The sequence below is a fragment of the Rhinoderma darwinii genome, unplaced genomic scaffold (assembly GCF_050947455.1).
Source record: "Rhinoderma darwinii isolate aRhiDar2 unplaced genomic scaffold, aRhiDar2.hap1 Scaffold_127, whole genome shotgun sequence".
Taxonomy (NCBI): domain Eukaryota; kingdom Metazoa; phylum Chordata; class Amphibia; order Anura; family Rhinodermatidae; genus Rhinoderma; species Rhinoderma darwinii.
The window spans coordinates 1045953-1066758 of record NW_027461959.1 but is presented as its reverse complement, the minus strand read 5'-3'; positions in this window follow the sequence as shown (position 1 = coordinate 1066758).

Sequence of the window (20806 nt, the reverse complement as noted above, 5' to 3'; positions counted from 1 at the left end):
AGGTCATTTCGAATACCTCGTCATGCCCTTTGGGTTGTGTAATGCTCCCGCGGTCTTCCAGAATTTCATAAATGAGATTTTAAGAGACTACCTGGGTTTATTTCTTGTAGTCTACCTTGATGACATACTTGTGTTTTCCAAGGACTGGTCCTCCCACATTGAGCATGTCAGGAAGGTGCTCCAGGTCCTTCAAGAAAACAAACTGTTTGCTAAGACCGAAAAATGTGTGTTTGGGGTGCAGGAGATACCATTTTTGGGCCAAATCCTCACTCCTCATGAATTCCGCTTGGACCCCGCCAAGGTCCAGGCTGTGGCGGAATGGGTCCAACCTGCCTCCCTGAAGGCGTTACAGTGCTTCCTGGGGTCCGCTAATTATTACAGGAGGTTTATTGCTAACTTCTCGGTCATCGCTAAGCCTCTTACGGATCTCACTCGCAAATGTTAAGGCTGATGCACTGTCACGTAGCTTCATGGCCAGCCCTCCTTCGGAGGAAGATCCTGCTTGTATTTTGCCTCCAGGTATATTCATTTCCGCTATTGATTCTGATTTAGTCTCTGAAATTGCGGCTGATCAAGGTTCAGCTCCCGGGATCCTTCCTGAGAACAAGCTGTTTGTTCCCCTGCAATTCCGGCTAAGGGTACTTAGGGAAAATCATGACTCTGCACTATCTGGCCATCCAGGCATCCTGGGTACCAAGCACCTCATTGCCAGAAACTATTGGTGGCCTGGGTTGCCTAAAGACGTTAAGGCCAACGTCGCCGCTTGTGAAGTTTGTGCTAGGTCCAAGACTCCCAGGTCCCGACCAGAGGGCTTACTATGTTCTTTGCCCATTCCCCAGAGACCTTGGACCCATATCTCCATGGATTTTATCACCGATTTGCCTCCATCTCAAGGCAAGTCGGTGGTGTGGGTTGTAGTAGACTGCTTCAGTAAGATGTGCCACTTTGTGCCCCTCAAAAAACTGCCCAATGCTAAGACGTTAGCTACCTTGTTTGTCAAACACATCCTGCGTCTCCATGGGATCCCTGTCAATATTGTTTCTGATAGAGGGGTACAATTTGTTTCATTGTTTTGGAGAGCCTTCTGTAAAAAGTTGGAGATTGATCTGTCCTTCTCCTCTGCCTTCCATCCTGAAACTAATGGCCAAACTGAGAGGACTAATCAGTCTCCAGAACAATATTTAAGGTGTTTTATCTCTGACTGTCAATATGATTGGGTCTCATTCATTCCCCTCGCCGAATTTTCCCTTAATAACCGGGTCAGTAACTCGTCAGGGGTCTCCCCCTTTTTCTGTAATTTTGGGTTTAATCCACGGTTCTCTTCCGTTTCACCTGGTAGTTCCAACAATCCCGAGGTAGAGGTCGTTCATTGAGAACTGTGCACAGTCTGGGCTCAGGTTCAGAAGAACCTAGAGGCGTCCCAGAGCATACAAAAAACTCAGGCAGATAGAAAACGTTCTGCTAACCCCTTGTTTATGGTCAGGGATCTGGTGTGGCTATCGTCTATAAATTTGCGCCTTAAGGTCCCGTCCAAGAAGTGTGCTCCCCGGTTTATAGGGCCGTACAAGGTCATTGAAGTCCTCAATCCTGTCTCCTTCCGACTGGAGTTGCCCCCATCTTTTCGAGTACACGACGTGTTCCATGCCTCCCTCCTTAAACGCTTCTCCCCGTCCTTGGCTCCCTCGAGGAATCCTCCGGTCCTTGTTCTCACCCCTGAGGGGGCAGAATTCGAGGTGGCTAAGATTGTGGACAGCAGGATGGTCCAAGGCTCCCTCCAGTACCTGGTCCATTGGAGAGGATACGGGCCTGAGGAGAGGACTTGGGTACCCGCTCGGGATGTTCACGCTGGGATATTGGTCAGGAGGTTTCACCTTCGTTTCCCCAGTAAACCAGGTCCACTTAGAAAGGGTCCGGTGGCCTCTCATAAAAGGGGGGGGTACTGTAAAGGATCTGCCAAGCACAGCTTCAGGGTTAATGCCCATAGATAATCAGTCTGCACCTGCTTCTATGTCTGTGAGACTGACTCCATCTTCCACCACTCAGGGTGGCAGGCTTGGGAGTGGGATCACAGCCTGGCCAGACGGAGCTAGCTCCTGCCCTCTGTCTATTTATACCTGCCTTTCCTTTTCCTCCTTTGCTTGTGATTCTTCTCGTTTTGTTTCTTTGTCTCCTGGTTTGACTCGGCTTGTTTACTACTCTTGTTGCTCACGGTGTTGCCGTGGGCAACTGCCCCTTTCCCCCCTAGCTCTGTGTACCCTTGTCTGTTTGTCTGTCGTGCACTTATTGAGCGTAGGGACCGTCGCCCAGTTGTACCCCGTCGCCTAGGGCGGGTCGTTGCACGTAGGCAGGGACTGAGTGGTGGGTAGATTAGGGCTCACTTGTCTGTCTCCCCACCCCCGTCATTACAACTAGCCATCAACCAATGCTGTAAGCACATAACTTACTAGTGGAGCAGTGATGTTCTATCACCGACTTTCTGTTTCAGCACCACTTCTGCTGGACAGCTCCACCGTGCTGGATAGCTTTTATTCACAGAATGCTGATGCCCTATAGGCGTCTCCCTAGTTCAACACTACTATGCTGGACAGCACCACTTTTCTGTGACATCACTAATTTTCACCTGTTGGCAACCGGATATAAACCTCGTTCTGAAATTTAGTTGTTAGCATTAAAGCCATGAGGAAGGACGTGGTATACGTCTGAAACGCGTAGGCACCTTACCTACATTTTCACCCTTGCATTCGGGAATGATCTTGTTTTAACTATCCAAATAAAATTGGAACTACGTTCTGTTTTAAACTTGACTGTGCTGGACCATCGACTTTTGTCCCCTTTTTTCCAGACCCATATATACCCAGTACAGATATTGTTGTAGATTTCACGTGCAGCCCTATGTAACACCTCTGATAACACAGTGATAGCTCTCTGAGTACAGATAATGCAGTAGATGTTACCTGTAGTCCTATGTAACACCACAGATAACACAGTAATAACGAAGTACAGATAATGTAGTAGTGTTACCTGCAGTCCTATGTAACACCACAGATAACACAGTGATAACTCTCTGAGTACAGATAATGTAGTAGATGTAAGAGACAAACACATGCAGAGACACAGAGACACACACACACACACACACACACACACACACACTGTAACATAGACACATACAAACACAGAGACACATACTGTATACACACTACACACACATATGCACACAGACACTCACCATGTATCCTTGCTGACAGGATCACAAGTTTATTTCAGGACAGGAGCTTCCTCCTCTGCTTCTCGGCTGTTATTTACTCCGTGTGTGTAACAGCAGAGCACAGAGTAGAGGCAGAGCCCAGTGGCACCCCCTACATGCTGGGAGGGTGCAGCAAGGGAGTGGACCAGTCCAGTCCCCTGACCTGAGTCATCTGACCTCATGTCACTGACGTGAGGTCAAGTGACAGGTAGGGTGATTGGACTGGTCCACTCCCTGGCCGTCACAGACCTCAGTCAGAACGACGCTGCGTGATTTCCTGGCTCTTCCTAAAGCTGCTGCAGGTGTCCGACATACAGGGCGCCTATAAGCAGCGATCAGCTGCTCTGCGGCGCCCCCCCCCCTTCCCTACAACTTATTTGCGACCGGGGCACATGCCTCACCTGTCCCCCCTAGCTACGCCCCTGCACATAGGATACCTGCTGCACAAACCACTCACACATTGGATACATGCTGTACATGCCACTCACCCATAGGATACATGCAGTACACGCCACTCACCCATAGGAAACATGCTATACACGCCACTCACACATAGGACACATGCTGTACACGCCACTCACACATAGAGTACATGCTGTACACGCCACTCACACATAGGATACATGCTGTACACGTCACTCACACATAAGATACCTGCTGCACACGCCACTCACACATATGACACATGCTGTACACGCCACTCACACATAGGACACATGCTGTACACACCACTCACACATAGGATACATGCTCTACACGCCACTCACACATAGGACACATTCTGTACACGCCACTCACACATAGGATACATGCTGTACAGGCCACTCAAACATAGAATACATGCTGTACACGCCACTCACACATAGGATAAATGCTGTACATGCCACTCACACATAGTACACATGCTGTACATGCCACTCACACCACACGCCACTCACACATAGGATAAATGCTGTACACACCACTTACATAAAGGACACATGCTGTACACGCCACTCACACAGGATACATGCTGCACACGCCACTCACACATAGGATACATGCTGCACACACCACTCACACATAGGATACATGCTGTACACACCAACACCACTCACACATAGGATACATTCTGTACACACCACTCACACATAGGATACATGCTGTACACACCACTCACACATAGGATACATGCTGTACACACCACTCACACATAGGATACATGATGTACACGCCACTCACACATAGTACACATGCTGTACACGCCACTCACACATAGGATACATGCTGTACATGCCACTCACACATAGGATACACACTGCACACGCCACTCACACATAGGACACATGCTGTACAGGCCACTCACACATAGGATACGTGCTGCACACGCCTCTCACACATAGGATACATGCTGTACACACTACTCACACATAGGATACATGCTGCACACACCACTCACACATAGGATACATGCTGTACACGTCACTCACACATAAGATACCTGCTGCACACGCCACTCACACATAGGATACACGCTGTACACGCCACTCACACATAGGATATATGCTGTACACGCTACTCACACAAAGGACACATGCTGTACAGGCCACTCACACATAGGATACATGATGTACATGCCACTCACACATAGGATACATGCTGTACATGCCACTCACACATAGGATACGTGCTGTACACGCCACTCACACATAGGATACATGCTGTACAGGCCACTCACACATAGGATACATGCTGCACACGCCACTCACACATACGATACATGCTGCACACGAAACTCACACATAGGATACACGCAGCACACGCCACTCACACATAGGATACTTGCTGAATGCGCCACTCACACATAGAATACATGCTGTACACGCCACTCACACATAGGATACATGCTGCACACGCCACTCACACATAGGATACATGCTGCACATGCCACTCACACATAGGATACATGCTGTACACGCCACTCACACATAGGATATATGCTGTACACGCTACTCACACAAAGGACACATGCTGTACAGGCCACTCACACATAGGATACATGATGTACATGCCACTCACACATAGGATACATGCTGTACATGCCACTCACACATAGGATACATGCTGCACATGCCACTCACACATAGGATACATGCTGCACACGAAACTCACACATAGGATACACGCAGCACACGCCACTCACACATAGGATACATGCTGCATGCGCCACTCACACAAATAATACATGCTGTACACGCCACTCACACATAGGATACATGCTGCACATGCCACTCACACATAGGATAAATGCTGCACGCGCCACTCACACATAGGATACATGCTGTACACGCCACTCACACATAGGATACACGCAGCACACGCCACTCACACATAGGATACTTGCTGCATGCACCACTCACACATAGAATACATGCTGTACACGCCACTCACACATAGGATACATGCTGCACACGCCACTCACACATAGGATACATGCTGCACATGCCACTCACACATAGGATACATGCTGTACACGCCACTCACACATAGGATATATGCTGTACACGCTACTCACACAAAGGACACATGCTGTACAGGCCACTCACACATAGGATACATGATGTACATGCCACTCACACATAGGATACATGCTGTACATGCCACTCACACATAGGATACATGCTGCACATGCCACTCACACATAGGATACATGCTGCACACGAAACTCACACATAGGATACACGCAGCACACGCCACTCACACATAGGATACATGCTGCATGCGCCACTCACACATATAATACATGCTGTACACGCCACTCACACATAGGATACATACTGCACATGCCAGTCACACATAGGATAAATGCTGCACGCGCCACTCACACATAGGATACATGCTGTACACGCCACTCACACATAGGATACATGCTGTACACGCCACTCACACATAGGATACATGCTGTACACGCCACTCACACATAGGATACATGCTGCACACACCACTCACACATAGGATACATGCTGTGAATAGAAGTGTATGACGCTGACAAATCAGCATACACTTCTCATCGTTCCCACCCAGCTTCTTTCACTGCAGAAATACAGCGTGACATCACCCACAGGTCCTTCAACCTTGTCATCGGACAAAGAAGATACATCGGCTCCAGGCGTCCAAAAGGTTAATATGCTCGTCTCTAGGGAGTTTGCTATGCTTACCTGCACATGGTGATGCTGCTGCAAATTCAACTGTACTCTGACACCTGGAGCGGATGTGTCTTCTCTCTTCCGACACCAAGGTTGAAGGACCTGCGGGTGACGTCACACTGTGTCTGCAGTGAAAGAAGCTAGCTGGGAATGATGACGTCACCCACAGGTCCTTCAACCTTGGCGTCGGAAGAGAGAAGACACATCAGCACCAGGCGTCAGGGAGTACAGTGCAGGGTATGTGCAGGTAAGCATAGCAAACTCCCTAGAGGCGAGCATATTAACCTTTTGGACGCCTGGAGCCGATATATCTTCTTTGTCCGACGACAAGGTTGAAGGACCTGTGGGTAACGTCACGCTGTATTTCTGCAGTGAAAGAAGCTGGGTGGGAACGATGAGAAGTGTATGATGCTGATTTGTCAGCGTCATACACTTCTATTCACAACGCCCAGTTGGTAAATCAAGTAAACACGCCCAGTTGGTAAAAACACAATACACACCCAGTTGGAAATACGAGAAAACACGCCCAGTTGTCCATTTAAATGCTCATTTGCATAAATATAAAATTGCTCATAACTTGGGCAAAAATTATTGTTTTTTTTAAAAAAAAAACAACGTTACTGTTTTCTACATTGCAGCGCTGATCACATGCATAGGGATTTGATAATCTGGTGACAGAGCCTTTTTAAGTTGTGAAGTGGCTTTGAGGGCCTTATATATTAGAAACCCCCAAAAAGTCACCCCATTTTAAAAACTTCACCCCTTAAAGTATTCAAAACAGCATTTAGAAAATGTCTTAACCCCTTAGTGACCAACAATACGCCTTTTTACGTTTGTCACTAAGGGGCCTTAGGCTAGGCTGACACCTTTTCACGTGAGCCTAGCCTAAGTCCTGCACGGGTCTCCCGTGCAGGCTGGAGCCGGGGCTCAGCTGTCTGATGACAGCTGAGCTCCTACTCCAACACCCGCGATCGAAGTTTACTTCGATCGCGGCCGTTTAACCCGTTAAATGCCGCCGTCAATAGCGACCGCGGCATCTAACTTTGTTTACAGAGGGAGTGAGCTCCCCGTCACCCATCGGCGGCCCGCAAATGCTATAACGGGTCTCCGATGGGGTGTCATGGCAGCCGGGGGCTTGATAAAAGCTCCCAGGTCTGCCCTGGACACATGCCTGTTAGGACGTGCCGGAGGCACGTCCTAACAGATTGCCTGTCAGATTTACACTGACAGGCAATAATGCTCTGGTATACGAAGTATACCAAAGCATTATAGCAGCGATCTGAAGATCGCACAGTAAAGTCCCCTAGTGGGACTAATAAAAGAAGTAATCAATGTGAAATAAAGATTATTAATAAAAAGTACAGTAAAAAAATAAATAAAACCATTTTTTTCCATAAAAAGTGGTTTTATTTAGTAAAAGTGTAAAAAAATAATAACAGTACACATATATGGTATCACCGCGACCGTAATGACTCAATTAATAAAGTTAATATGTAATTTAAACCGCAAAGTGAACACCGTAAAAAAAAAATGCAAAAAACAATGGCAAAATTGCAATTTTTTTCCATTGCCCCCCAAAAAAGTCATAATAAAAATGAATCAATAAGTCCCATGCACCCCAAAACAGAACCAATCAAAACTACGTCTCGTCCCGCAGAAAACAAGCCCAAACAATCAATACATTGATGAAAAAATTAAAAAGTTATGGCCCTTGGAAAGCGACGATGCAAAACAAATAATTTTAGTTCAAAAGTGTTTTTATTGTGCAAAAGTCGTAAAACTTAAGAAACCTCTACATATGTGGTATCGGTGTAATCGTACCTACCCATAGAATAAAGGTAACATGTTATTTACGTCGCACAGTGAACGGCGTCAATTTAAAAACGCATAGAACAATGGCGGAATTTCAGGTTTTTTTATAAACCCCCCAAAAAAAGTTAATAAAAGTTAATAAAAAAATTATATGTACCCAAAAATGGTGCTATTAAAAAGTACAACTAATCCCGTAAAAAACAAGTCCTCATACAGCTATGTAGACGAAAAAATAAAAAAGTTATAGCTCTTTGAATGCGACTATGGAAAAACAAATAAAATAGCTTGGTCATTAGGGCTTAAAATGGGCTGGTCACTAAGGGGTTAACCCTTTAGACATTTCACAGGAATTAAAGCAAAGTAGAGGTGAAATTTACAAATTACATATTTTTTAAAATACATTTTTAATACAATTTTTTTTATAACACAGAAGGTTTTATCAGAGAAATGCAACTCAATATTTATTGCCCAGGTTCTGCAGTTTTTGGAAATATCCCACATGTGGCCGTAGCGTGCTACTGGAATGAAGCACCGGCCTCAGAAGCAAAGGACCACCTAGAGGATGTTGGGGCCTTACTTTTATTAGAATTTATTTTAGGCACCATGTCAGGTTTGAAGGGCTCTTGAGGTGCCAAAACAGTGAAAATCCCCCAAAAGTGACCCCATTTGGGAAACTACACACCTCAAGGAAATTATCTAGGGGTATAGTGAGCATTTTGACCGCACAGGTTTTTTACAGAAATTATTGGAATTAGGCCGTGAAAATTAAAATCTAAATTTTTTCAAAGAAAATGTAGGTTTCCACAAGGACTAAAGGAGAAAAACCACTGCAAAATTTGTAAAGCAATTTCTCCCGAGTAAAACAATACCCCACATGTGGTAATAATTGGCTGCATTGAGACACGGCAGGGCTTAGAAGGGATGGAACGCCATTTGGCTTTTGGAGCTCAAATTTAGCAGGAATAGTTTGCAGAGGCCATGTCACAATTACAAAGCCCCTGAGGGGATAAAACAGTGGAAACCCCCCCCCCCACAAGTGACCCCATTTTGGAGACTACACCCATTGAGGAAATTATCTAGGGGTATAATGAGCGTTTGGACCCCACAGGTCTTTGCTGAAATTATTGGAACTAGGCCCTGAAAATAAAAATCTATATTTTTTCAAAGGAAATGTAGGTTTAGCTAATTTTTTCTCATTTCCACAAGGACTGAAGGAGAAAAAGCACTGCAAAATTTGTAAAGCAATTTCTCCCGAGTAAAACAATACCCCACATGTGGTAATAAGTGGCTGTTTAGACACACGGCAGGGCTTAGAAGGGAAAGAGCGCTATTTGGCTTTTGGAGATCACATTTAGCAGGAATGGTTTGCAGAGGCCATGTCACATTTGCAAAGCTCCTGAGGGGACAAAACAATGAAAACGCCCAAAAGAAACTACACCTCTTGAGGAATTCATCTAGGGGTGTAGTAAGCATTTTGACCCCACAGATGTTTCATAGAATTTATTAGAATTGGGCAGTGAAAATAAAAACAATCCTTTTTCTTCAATAAGACGTAGCTTTAGCGCAAAATTTTTCATTTTCCCAACAAATAAAGGAAAAAAAGAACACAACATTTGTAAAGAAATTTCTCCCGAGCACGGCAATACCCCATATGTGGTCATAAACTGCTGTTTGGGCACACGGCAGGGCTCAGAAGGGAAGGAGCGCCATTTGGAGTGCAAATGTTGCTGGATTGGTTTCTGGGCGCCTATGGGCCCAAAACAGTGGAAACCCCCCGGAAGTGACTCAATTTTGGAAACTACACCCCTCAATGCATTTACCTAGGGGTGTAGTAAGCATTTTAACCCTGCAGGTGTTTTGTAGAATTTAGTGTGCACTCGATGTTGCAGAGTGAAAATGGGAGTTTTTCCATAGATATGCCAATATGTGGTGCCAAGCTTGTGCCACCATAACAAGACAGCTCTCTAATTATTATGCAGTGTTTCCCGGTTTTAGAAACACCCTACATGGGGCCCTAATCTTTTGCCCTGACATTCGACCAGGCTCAGGAGTGAAAGTGTACCATGTAAAATTGAGGCCTAATTTGTCGATTTACAAAGTATTGGTTCACAACTGCAGAGGCTCAGATGTGGAATAATAAAAATAAACCCCTGAGAAATGACCCCATTTGGAAACTACACCCCTCAAGGCATTTATTAAGGGGTGTAGTGAGCATTTTCACTCCACAGGTCTTTTCCATAAATGATTGCAATGCGGATGGTGCAAATTCAAAATTAATATTTTTCCCTAGATATGCCATTTCAGTGACAAATATGTCATGCCCAGCTTATGCCACTGGAGACACACACCCCAAAAATTGTTAAAAGGGTCTCCCGGGTATGAAGATGCCATATATGTGGAAGTAAACTGCTGTTTGGGCACATTGTAGGGTTCAGAGCGGAGGGAGCGCCATTTGGCTTTTTGAGAGCGGATTTTGCTTGGTAGTAGATTTGTTTGATTATTGCTGGTGTTTCCATTTATAATGTGGGGCATATGTAAGCTGGGCAGAGTACATCAGGGACATAGTCAGGTGGCATAATAATGGGGTAAAAAAGCAATAAAATGATCCATAGATGTGTGTTACGCTGTGAAGCAATCCTTTCTGCACAGGCCGGTGTCGCACTGATATATGGCGTCCTTTCTTATCCCCCTTTTGGTCCACACTCCGCACCTTTGCAATTTGGGGAATTTTGCTGGGAAAGTGTTGTCCTGGTATAATACGGGCACCCTCGCTTCCAGCAGATATGTTTGGGCCCTGCCCTTCCTGGTTCCCTAATTTTAGGTCCTTGGTAAATCGCCTCTTGAAACAGAAGAAATGTTCCCCTCGGGCCGACACAACTGCATATTTTTTCTTTCCTGACTTATTGGAGCCTTAACTAATTTTATTTTTTCATAGACGTAGTGGTATGAGGGCTGTTTTTTTGCTGGACGAGCTGTAGTTATTATTGGTACCATTTTGAGGTACATGTGACTTTTTGATCACCTTTTATCCTATTTTTTGGGAGGCCAGGTAAACAAAAAAATACAATTCTGGCATAGTTTTTTTTTAGGTTTTTTTTATACAGCGTTTACCAAGCATTATAAATTACATGTTAACTTTATTCTGCGGGTCCGTACGATTCTGGCGATACCTAATTTCTAGCACTTTTTTATGTTTTACATTTTTTTGCACAATAAAATTACTTTTGTAAAAAGAATGTATTTTTTCTGTCGCCAAGTTGTGAGAACCATAACTTTTTTACTTTTTTGTCGACGGAGCTGTATGAGGGCTTGTATTTTGCGAGACGAGCTATAGTTTTTATAGGTACCATTTTTGGATACGTGCGACTTTTGATCACTTTTTATTCCAATATATGTAGGTCAAAGTGACCAAAAAACAGAAACTCTGGTACGTTTTTTTTTACGTTGTTCACCGTGTGCAATAGATAATATTATATTTTGATACCTCAGGTCGTTACAGTCCCGGCGATACCAAATACGTATGGTTTATTATTATTTTTCAATAATAAAGGACTTGATAAGTCAAAAAGGGCGATTGTGTTTTATTTTATTACTTGAAACTTTTATTGTTTTCAAACTTTTATTTTTTTCACTTTTTTTTGACACTTTTTTTATACTTTTTTTTTACACTTTTTCTCAAGTCCCACTAGGGGACTTGACGGTCCAACTGTCAGCTTAAGTTTTTTTCTAATACATTGCACTACCTACGTAGTGAAATGTATTAGATCTGTCAGTTATTCACTGACAGCAAGCCGATTAGGCTTCGCCTCCCGGCGGGGCCTAATCAGCTTCGGTAATGGCAGAGCAGGAGGTCATTGTGTCTCCTGTTGCCATAGCAGCAGTCGCAAGTCCTGATTGCCTGTCAGGGCTGGTGATCTGCTAGCAACCGCTAAGATGCAGCAATCGCTTTCGATTGCTGCATCAAAGGGGTTAATGGCAGGGATCGGATCCTACCATTTCATGTGGATGTCAGCTGTAATATACAGCTGACCTCCACCGCTGATGACGCTGGATCAGCTCCTGAGTCGGCGCCATCTTGCCAGCGGCTACGGAAGCCGATCAGGCTCCGCCGCTGTACGGATCTTGACCGGCTTCCGTGCTAGGCAGACTGGGAGGCCAGTATTAGGCCTCCGGTTGCTATTGCAGCCACCGGAACCCCGGCAATTTCATTGCTGTGGTTCCAATGAGCTGCAAACAGGTTAAATGTAGCGATCACGTTTGAACGCTGCATTGAAGGGGTTAATGGCGGGGATCTAAGCTAATTTTGGTCCCCGCCATTACAGCCGGATGTCAGCTGTCAGATACAGCTGAGATCCGGCGATGATGGCACCGACTCAGCTTCTGAGCCGGTGGCAATTATTTGGCGTAAGTATATGACATTTTGCGGGAAGCACTGGCTTTCCATGTCGTATACTTACGACAAATGTCGGGAAGGGGTTAAGCTTTCTATGCATTTAAACGTCTTTTCTCCTATCCATATGGGACTGTTAATCAGTGGATACAACAACTGGGGTAATACTATCATTTTAATTACGGCTATTCGATCTGCCATAGAAAGGGGTAACCTATTCCATATCTTAATTTTTAGGTGAGAATTTTGTAGCGGGTGTCGATCCACGTAGGGTAGTCTCTTCAATCAACCCATCGGGTTGACCACCAGATCATGGGTGCAGGGGATTTAACAGGTGAGTAATGGCTGTTTTTTTCATTTCAAAACATTCCATGCAACTAGTTTAATTTCTCGGACATTCCTTTTAAGGAAATATTTATCGGGGCACAATGCACCATTTCTGGGCGCTGTATCCAATGTTTATCTGGACAGTCGCCTGGTTATATTTCTGGACTTTGTATGCACTATTTACCTGGATGCTGGGTAATAATTATGTGAGTTAGAAACAGGAGGACCTGCAATCTCATCAACATTGTCCTTTCCTCATAAAATGTTCTTCTTGAGACATCTGATGGATTACTCTGAAAATATGGCGTAGATGCCAATCAAGGTCCAAAGGTTGACATACTCAATGGCCTCCAGGATCTGAATTTTACCTTTTTCTTTCACTAACCCATTTCTCTAGGAGTCATATATAAAGGTTGGGTCTATGGAGCCCAGATGAGCTACATTAGCAACTTTGAAAGAGCAGCCTCAGAGACATTCAGCTCCAGGATGGTCTGTGCCAGATAAGTAGTGGTTCAGAACGCACTGGACGATGTAGGTGCACGAATAGGGTCCCAACCCAATCGTAGTCAAAATAAGTATTTGGCACACAAAGCTGAAGTTTAAAGAAGAAATCTTGATTTTTTTCAAGTGGTTGTAGATGCCAGAGGCTTAGTGCGACGCTTCGGTCATTACATGACCTTCATCAGGCACTGTGCCGTTCTGGTTGCTGGTACATCCAGTAGTTGGCGCTTCGTTCCGAATGGCGGCTGACCGCTGTAGTTGGCGCACTTGAGATTTCTTAAAACTTTGGCTTTGAGTGCCGAATATTTTGGTCTGTGTCAGATGTTAGGGATGAAGTCTACAACTGGCCAGACCACCTATCTTTCCTTCGCTCTGGAAATATAGGACAGTCCACGAGGCAGCACATCATGTCTGGTCAATTCCCCTACTACTCTGTACACTAACATCTTCAAAAGAGAAGAGGAAGGTGCAGATGTGACGTTCAGGTAGGTATTTGCAGTATTGAAGTTGTATTGTGCTCCCCTTGGAGCGCTGTGCAAAGGCAAAACTCCTTTATTGGAATGATGTGTAGATGGTTGGTACTCTATTTGGGTGCGCAGGCTTAGTTTGTTGTGTGCTCACTTGGCTAGGTCGGCATTAATGAGTGAAATGTATACAGTACCTTAGGAAAATACAGTGTGAGACAAAGATGATAACAGGAGCGCTCCCTAGAGTAATACCTTGAAAAAAAATGTCAATTAGTCTTCTCACCTTTTAAACCTCTTTGTTGATAAGAACATCGACTGGATGCAGTTGTCTCTCTTTTTGTAGCTTCTTGTTCTTCTGACACGGAGTACAGTATGTCTCAGGCTGGGGGATTTCTTTGCTGGACTTCAATGAATCAGTGACCATGTCCACAATTGATTACACAGGTATAATATAGATTTTATGAAAGTTCTTTGGAATTAAAACAAATTATTTTTATGTATTTGTCTATCCATTTTTATTAGAAATACAATAAATACATTGAGGTATGTTTTTATTGACATGTGTTGCTATCAGCCAGACAGGAAAAAAATATGGATGGCCTTGGGAATCTTTAGAGGCAGCTGTTCTACAGGAAAGGGAGTGCAGAGACCCTACCAAACAGGACGAGGGAAGGAAGTCCATTGCCGGGCATCTGAAGAGACTTGCCATTAAACACCCAAAACCATTGTACTTCACCGCAGCCCTGCAAATCATGGGCAAGGCTTCATTTTCAAAGACTTCTGGACAGTTGTCTTTTAATTGGATGGATCTTAAAAACCCCTTCTGGACAGTGGGGGATGGGAAGGAGGAGGTGTGGACGGATGACGTTACGGCATTCTTAGATGGACATTAGTGGTTCATATCTGCTGCCTCTTTAGCGTAGAGACCTTGATCTGGCACATCCCTTTCCATGGCTGACGTTCTCGACACCAGGGCTTCCTCCTGCTGGTGTTGTACGGTACATTCCCTTCAGTTCTGAAACAAGAATAAATAAAATGTCCTAGTGAATATATTCCCCGTGACCCACACCAAAACCCTTTATCTGCCAGGTAGGTAGATAGTGCGTTCTATGTTCAACTAAGATACAAAATTCACAAGTAAATCTGCTCAACTAAGATGCGGTTAACACAAAGGTTTCAAAACGGGGACAGATAGGGCGCCAAGCGATGGTAGAATTTTATTTAAATACGCGTTTCTGGCACGACTTGTCCCTTTATCTGATCTTAACCTGACGAAGGGACCAGTCAAGTTTAGTCCCGGACCAGTCCGGTCCAGAAATACAGTCAAAATAAAATGGGTTTTACTTTACTGTCCACGTGTGAAGTATTTGTGTTACCCGCCGCTTACCAATTTTTAAAGGGGAACTCCAAGAAAAATTTGTCATGCAATCAAAGGCGCAGTGCCCACCCAAACTACATTGCAGGATTTTATTTAAAAAATTGGCTGTTATCTATTGGATTACTCCAATATGTAAAGGCCAATATCACTAACAGCTCCTGGCTCAGCCAGCAGAGGTGGGGTCCGGAGCCGAATGGGACCCAGAGCTGCTGAAGGAGCGGGAAGTACATAAAGGGGATTTGTTCGGGGGTCTGAATACATTTTAGGGTTTGGTATTAAAGGGGTTTTCCAGGCTTTATAAAAATTGTAATTCAAACTGAAAATTGCACCATTTAGCAAATACCCACCTTCTAATTCTCTGCGGCTCCAGTGCCGGCGGTTCACAATCCCCTGCCGGCCTGTTTACATAGGCTGGACCAGTGATGTCCCGTATCGGCACATGATCGAACTAGTCAATCACTGGCCACAGTGGTCACGTGCCATACTTACTTAGATCACTTCTGCAGGTGATACCCTCCCTCTATACTGTCCTTACTGCAATGTTTTTATAGTGAGGACAGAATACAGGGAATATCTGGTACACAAAGTGTATTCTCACTAACCCTGCCCCATGACAAGCCATGCCCAATGAACCACGTTCTGTCAAAGGTAGGCCCTGTCAAGTCCTGTCTCAATCCATCTGAAACCGAAGTGTCCCTAGAAAGAAATTCCAAATATTGTCAACTATGCTCTATTAGGGTATAGTATGAAGAATCAGTGCAGTAGGGTCTATATACTACTATATACACAAAGCTGCCATGTGCTGAACATTGCAAAACACACTTTTCATAAAAGAGCGTTAATTCCAGTCCTGCAGTCACCCTGATGACCTTATACTGTGCCAGTACTTGAGGTAGGTGTGCCCCTTTATATATTACTTGCAGCCAGAATTGGCACCGGGATTATCAGCTCATTGAAGAATTCTTGAGGTCACATTTGTGTCTTGATGTCACCAGTCTGAACCAATCCTACACCACTTGCTCTTTATAGAATTTTCAGAAAAAAAAATACCCCTAGCAATAAATACTGCATGTAAATAATATTCTCATTACAGTACAACAACAAATAAATGGAAAAAGAGCCATAACCCTATTAGGTCCCGCGGACATCATAGAGGTGGTCCTTGACTTCCAGTCCTGCAGTCACCATGAAGACTTTGTGCTGTCAGTGAAGGCAGAATAAACCTGACATGGTGACAATGTAATGTTTTATATGTACTACTACTCCCTGTACTGACTGATAGTAGAGAGAATGGACTAAGCTGAAGGATTCCCGACTCATCAATTTTTTAAATAGGGAATATGCCCTGAATACTAACCCCAAATTTATATTACATTTATAGTAGGACAGATTTACTATTCAAATTGAGCCAGAATTATGGCGTACATGTTGTGCGCCATATTTATTAATTGTTTTAGACACATTTTGCGGCGTGCTTGACAAGGGGCGTGGCCTAGAATAAAGGGGCGTGTCTTAAACTAAGCCAACCAAGAGGTGGTATAAGGAAGAGAAAAGTGTCTAACATGTCTAGCAAAATCTATCATACATCGTGCACCACTGTGATAAATTTGGCGCAATTTCTGACTTCCTTGTATCAGTTTACACTGTGTAAAACTCAGATAGTTTTAGGCCCCATGCACACTAACTTATTTTTGCGGCCGCAATTCACCCGCAAATCTGCAGGTGAATTGCGACCCCATTCATTTCAATGGGCCCATGCATACGACCTTGGTTTCCACGGTCCATGCATTGCCCAGGAACCTGGACCGCAAAAACAACGGACATGTCTTATTACGGTCGTGTTTTGCGGTACAGGCTCATAGAAAATAATGCACGCGGTCATATGCACGGCCCGCGATTTGAGGGTGGCCGTGGGTGACACTCCGCGGACGTACGAGCCGTAAGTCACGGTCAATGCACCTCACTATGGTCGTGTGCATGAGGCCTTAGTAAATCTGCCCCATGGTAATACCAGTGACAGCCCGCTCTTTCCCGGTGGGGTACAGTCCTCCGCACATCTTTATCCACGTCTCATCTTGTATGTGCCGGATACTTTTCTCCTTATACCTGAGAAGTAACAAAAATAACATCAGAAACTAAAAAAAACACAATTCCAAGTATTTCTCCCCATTTCTAAAAATAACATTTCCTGCAGGTGAATAATGGAAAATATAAAGATATAAATATATTCAGGCCTATGTGTCTGTCCAGGGGGTCAGTGAGGGTCCTGCCTGTTATATGTGGGGAGGTCTTGCTGCACAATAACGGAGGGGAAAATGTCTGTACATCAATATATATTTGTCTCTAGGAGCCCCTACAAAGTCTCAGTGAGGGCCCTGTCTGTTATACGGGGGGAGCTTGTATACAGCGTTAGTAACAGGCATGTCACTCCAGTATAGATATTTTGGGTGCGGGTTCTTCGACCTCACTGTCCATAGTTTAATTAAACACCTTAAGAAAATGGATCATCACTAAGAAGTTTTATTTAAAGGGGTACTCCCATCTTACTATTTCTCTGGGACTCACACCTATGTGGAAAACGGAGGTCTCTCCCTGACCCTCTCCTGCTTTGTTCCCAGATCCCTGTCCCGTCTAATGGCTGCTGATTCCAGGTGGAGAATGACTTGGGAAAGGCCTCGCACGTCCCTCTCTCTATTCTGTTCTATGGAAGTTTCGGAAACAGCTGAGCGCTGTTGAACTATTTGTGTAACTCCCATAGTACAGAACGGAGAGAGCTGCGTGCATGCGCATAGGTGGATATCACATAAACGTCTGAGATGGAGAAAACCCTCTAAAGAGATTATTTCATTAAAGGGGTTGTACATAATTAGAAAAATAGAGCTGATATCTTCCAAAAACAGAGCCACACCTGTCCACAGGTGATGTGCGGTGTGTGGACAGCTTAGCCCTATACATTTCAATACAGAAAAGCTGCAATACCACACACAGCCTCTGGACAGAGGTGGCGCAAAGCTTCCATTTGGGTCATAGAGAGGGTCTCCAGCGTGATACCCCCCTCTATGATATCTAAATACCCTTATAGGGCATTTCAGGTGTAACCAGAAGTTAAGGTGATACAAAAAAATATTCCATACATGAGATTTCCTTAATGGAGATATTGTAACAATAATTACTGAAAATATGTAATTGACTTTTTCCTCCATTGTAGGAATAGAACCCGAGAAGTGACGTTTTGGACTACGGAACAGTCGATCCTCCGGATGAAATGCTGTGTGGTTGGAGCGCAGTCCCAGGAGCGCTGGTGTTGTTGTGCTGATCCATGTTCTTCTTATCTGGAGCTTGTATACAGAACACGCGATCCTTCTGGTCCGACCTACTAACATATATAAGCACAGCCTAAACACACACGTAATGATATATAATAACATAATATTAACATAACATTACTATGTATCAGCCCTGATACGTCAGTGTCATCATATTTCTGGGGTCCCCGCACACAGGATATACGTTACCTCCTGTGATGATGTCACTTCCCTGTATTTCCTGTATGACATGGCTGCTCTTCCTCTTCCCGTTTCCCTTTCTGATGTATTTCCTCTTCCTGTGTGATAAGACGTGTGCTGTTGCCTCCTGCTGTGTATAACACGAGATGCAACATGTCTTATAAAACATGTAAATAATAATCGCAGAAAGCAAAAAAGATTTTGTTCATTTCCATTCACATCAATGGTTATTTGTTTGCAGCCGTTTTTCTGAGCCATACTTGTCTGTTTTTAGAATCAACTACAGGGAGATTTGAGATGTGGTTTGAGAATTTCTTTCCTATGTAAACCCCACCGATAAGGACAGCTAAGAAGCCTCAGTTATCAGCGAGCAACCCCATCATTAGACTAAGCAGAGTGCCCCCATACAGTGCCAGCAGAGTATTGTCCCTTAAACAGTGCCAGTATACTGCCCCCTCATAAACAACACTACCAGCAGAGACCCCCTCAATAAACCATATTGCCAGCAAAGTGCCTCCAATAATTAGTGCCAGCAGACTGCCCCCAATAACCACTACAAGCAGAGTTCCCCCTCACAAATAGTCCCAGCAGAGTGCCTTCCTTTATGCAGCTACATCATGTAAGATCTTCCCTAGTTTGGAAGTCTCCAGGACAATCTGGGAGAGAAGACAAGTGTGATGTAACCTGGTTGCAGTGTGTAAATGTAGCCTGAAACATCACGTGTAGCCCCTAAGTCTATGTTCACATGTTACATATTTATTGCAGATTTCCATGGTCAAATTGACACATAAAGTATGAATGTGAATAGGGTTCTAGAAAACTGCATAAACTTGCAGCAGTAACAATCTGCAGTAGATTGTAATGCAAAGGATGCACAGCCAAATATGCTGCAAAAGCCACATGCAATATATGGAGAAATATTAGGCCTAGTTCACACAGAGTTTTTTTGGAGCGTTTTTTTAAGTGGAAAACGCATCGAAAACCGCACCAAAAAACGTCCGACAACTAATCTTATTGATTTCAATGGGATGCAGAGGCGCTTTTCCCACGAGAAAAAAACACTCAAAGGAAAAAGCAGCGTCAAGCCCTTTCTTCAAGCGTTTCCGTCTCTGACCTCCCATTGCCATCAATGGGAGGCAGAGAAAATGGTTTTCGCAGCATTTTTGCCTGCGGTGCTCAATGGCCGTGGTCGAAAAATGCGTAAAAAAAGCGGCAGAAGGAATTTTGAGGCAGATTTTTCCACCTGCAAAAAACTTGGTGTGTAAACAGGGACTTCGTGTCCACATGTGACCTACTCTATCCAATCACAGCTGTAATTCCAGCCAAGGCTGCCTAAGATTATGTTCACACCCCCCACTTCTCCTGCGGTTTGGCCGCTGCAGCCCGATGAGGAGGGATTATAACTAGAAATTGTGGATATAAAGAACATGCAGAGGTTTCTGTGTGATAGTCTAAGGGCATGACCAGACGTGGCGGAGTTCTGCATACACTGTCCGCATTAATGCCGCACATAATCTGCGTTGCAGATTCTGTCGCGGCTTTGCCTAAAATGGGCATTAAATTGATGCGGACTGGCCGTTGCGTATTGAGGGGGAAAGGGCTTCCCTTCTCTCTATCAGTGCAGGATAGAGAGAAGGGACAGCCCTTTCCCTAGTAAAAGAAAAAGAAATTCATACTTACCCGGCCGTTGTCTTGGTGACGCGTCCCTCTTTCGACATCCAGCCCGACCTCCCTGTATGACGCGGCAGTTCATGTGACCGCTGCAGCCTGTGATTGGCCTGTGATTGGCTGCAGCCGTCACTTGGACTGAAACGTAATCCCGGGAGGCCGGACTGGAGGAAGAAGCAGGGAGTTATGGGTAAGTATGAACTTCTATTTTTTTTACAGGCTGATGTATATTGTGATCGGATGTCACTGTCCAGGGTGCTGAAACAGTTACTGCCAATCGTTTAACTCTTTCAGCACCCTGGACAGTGACTATTTACTGACATCG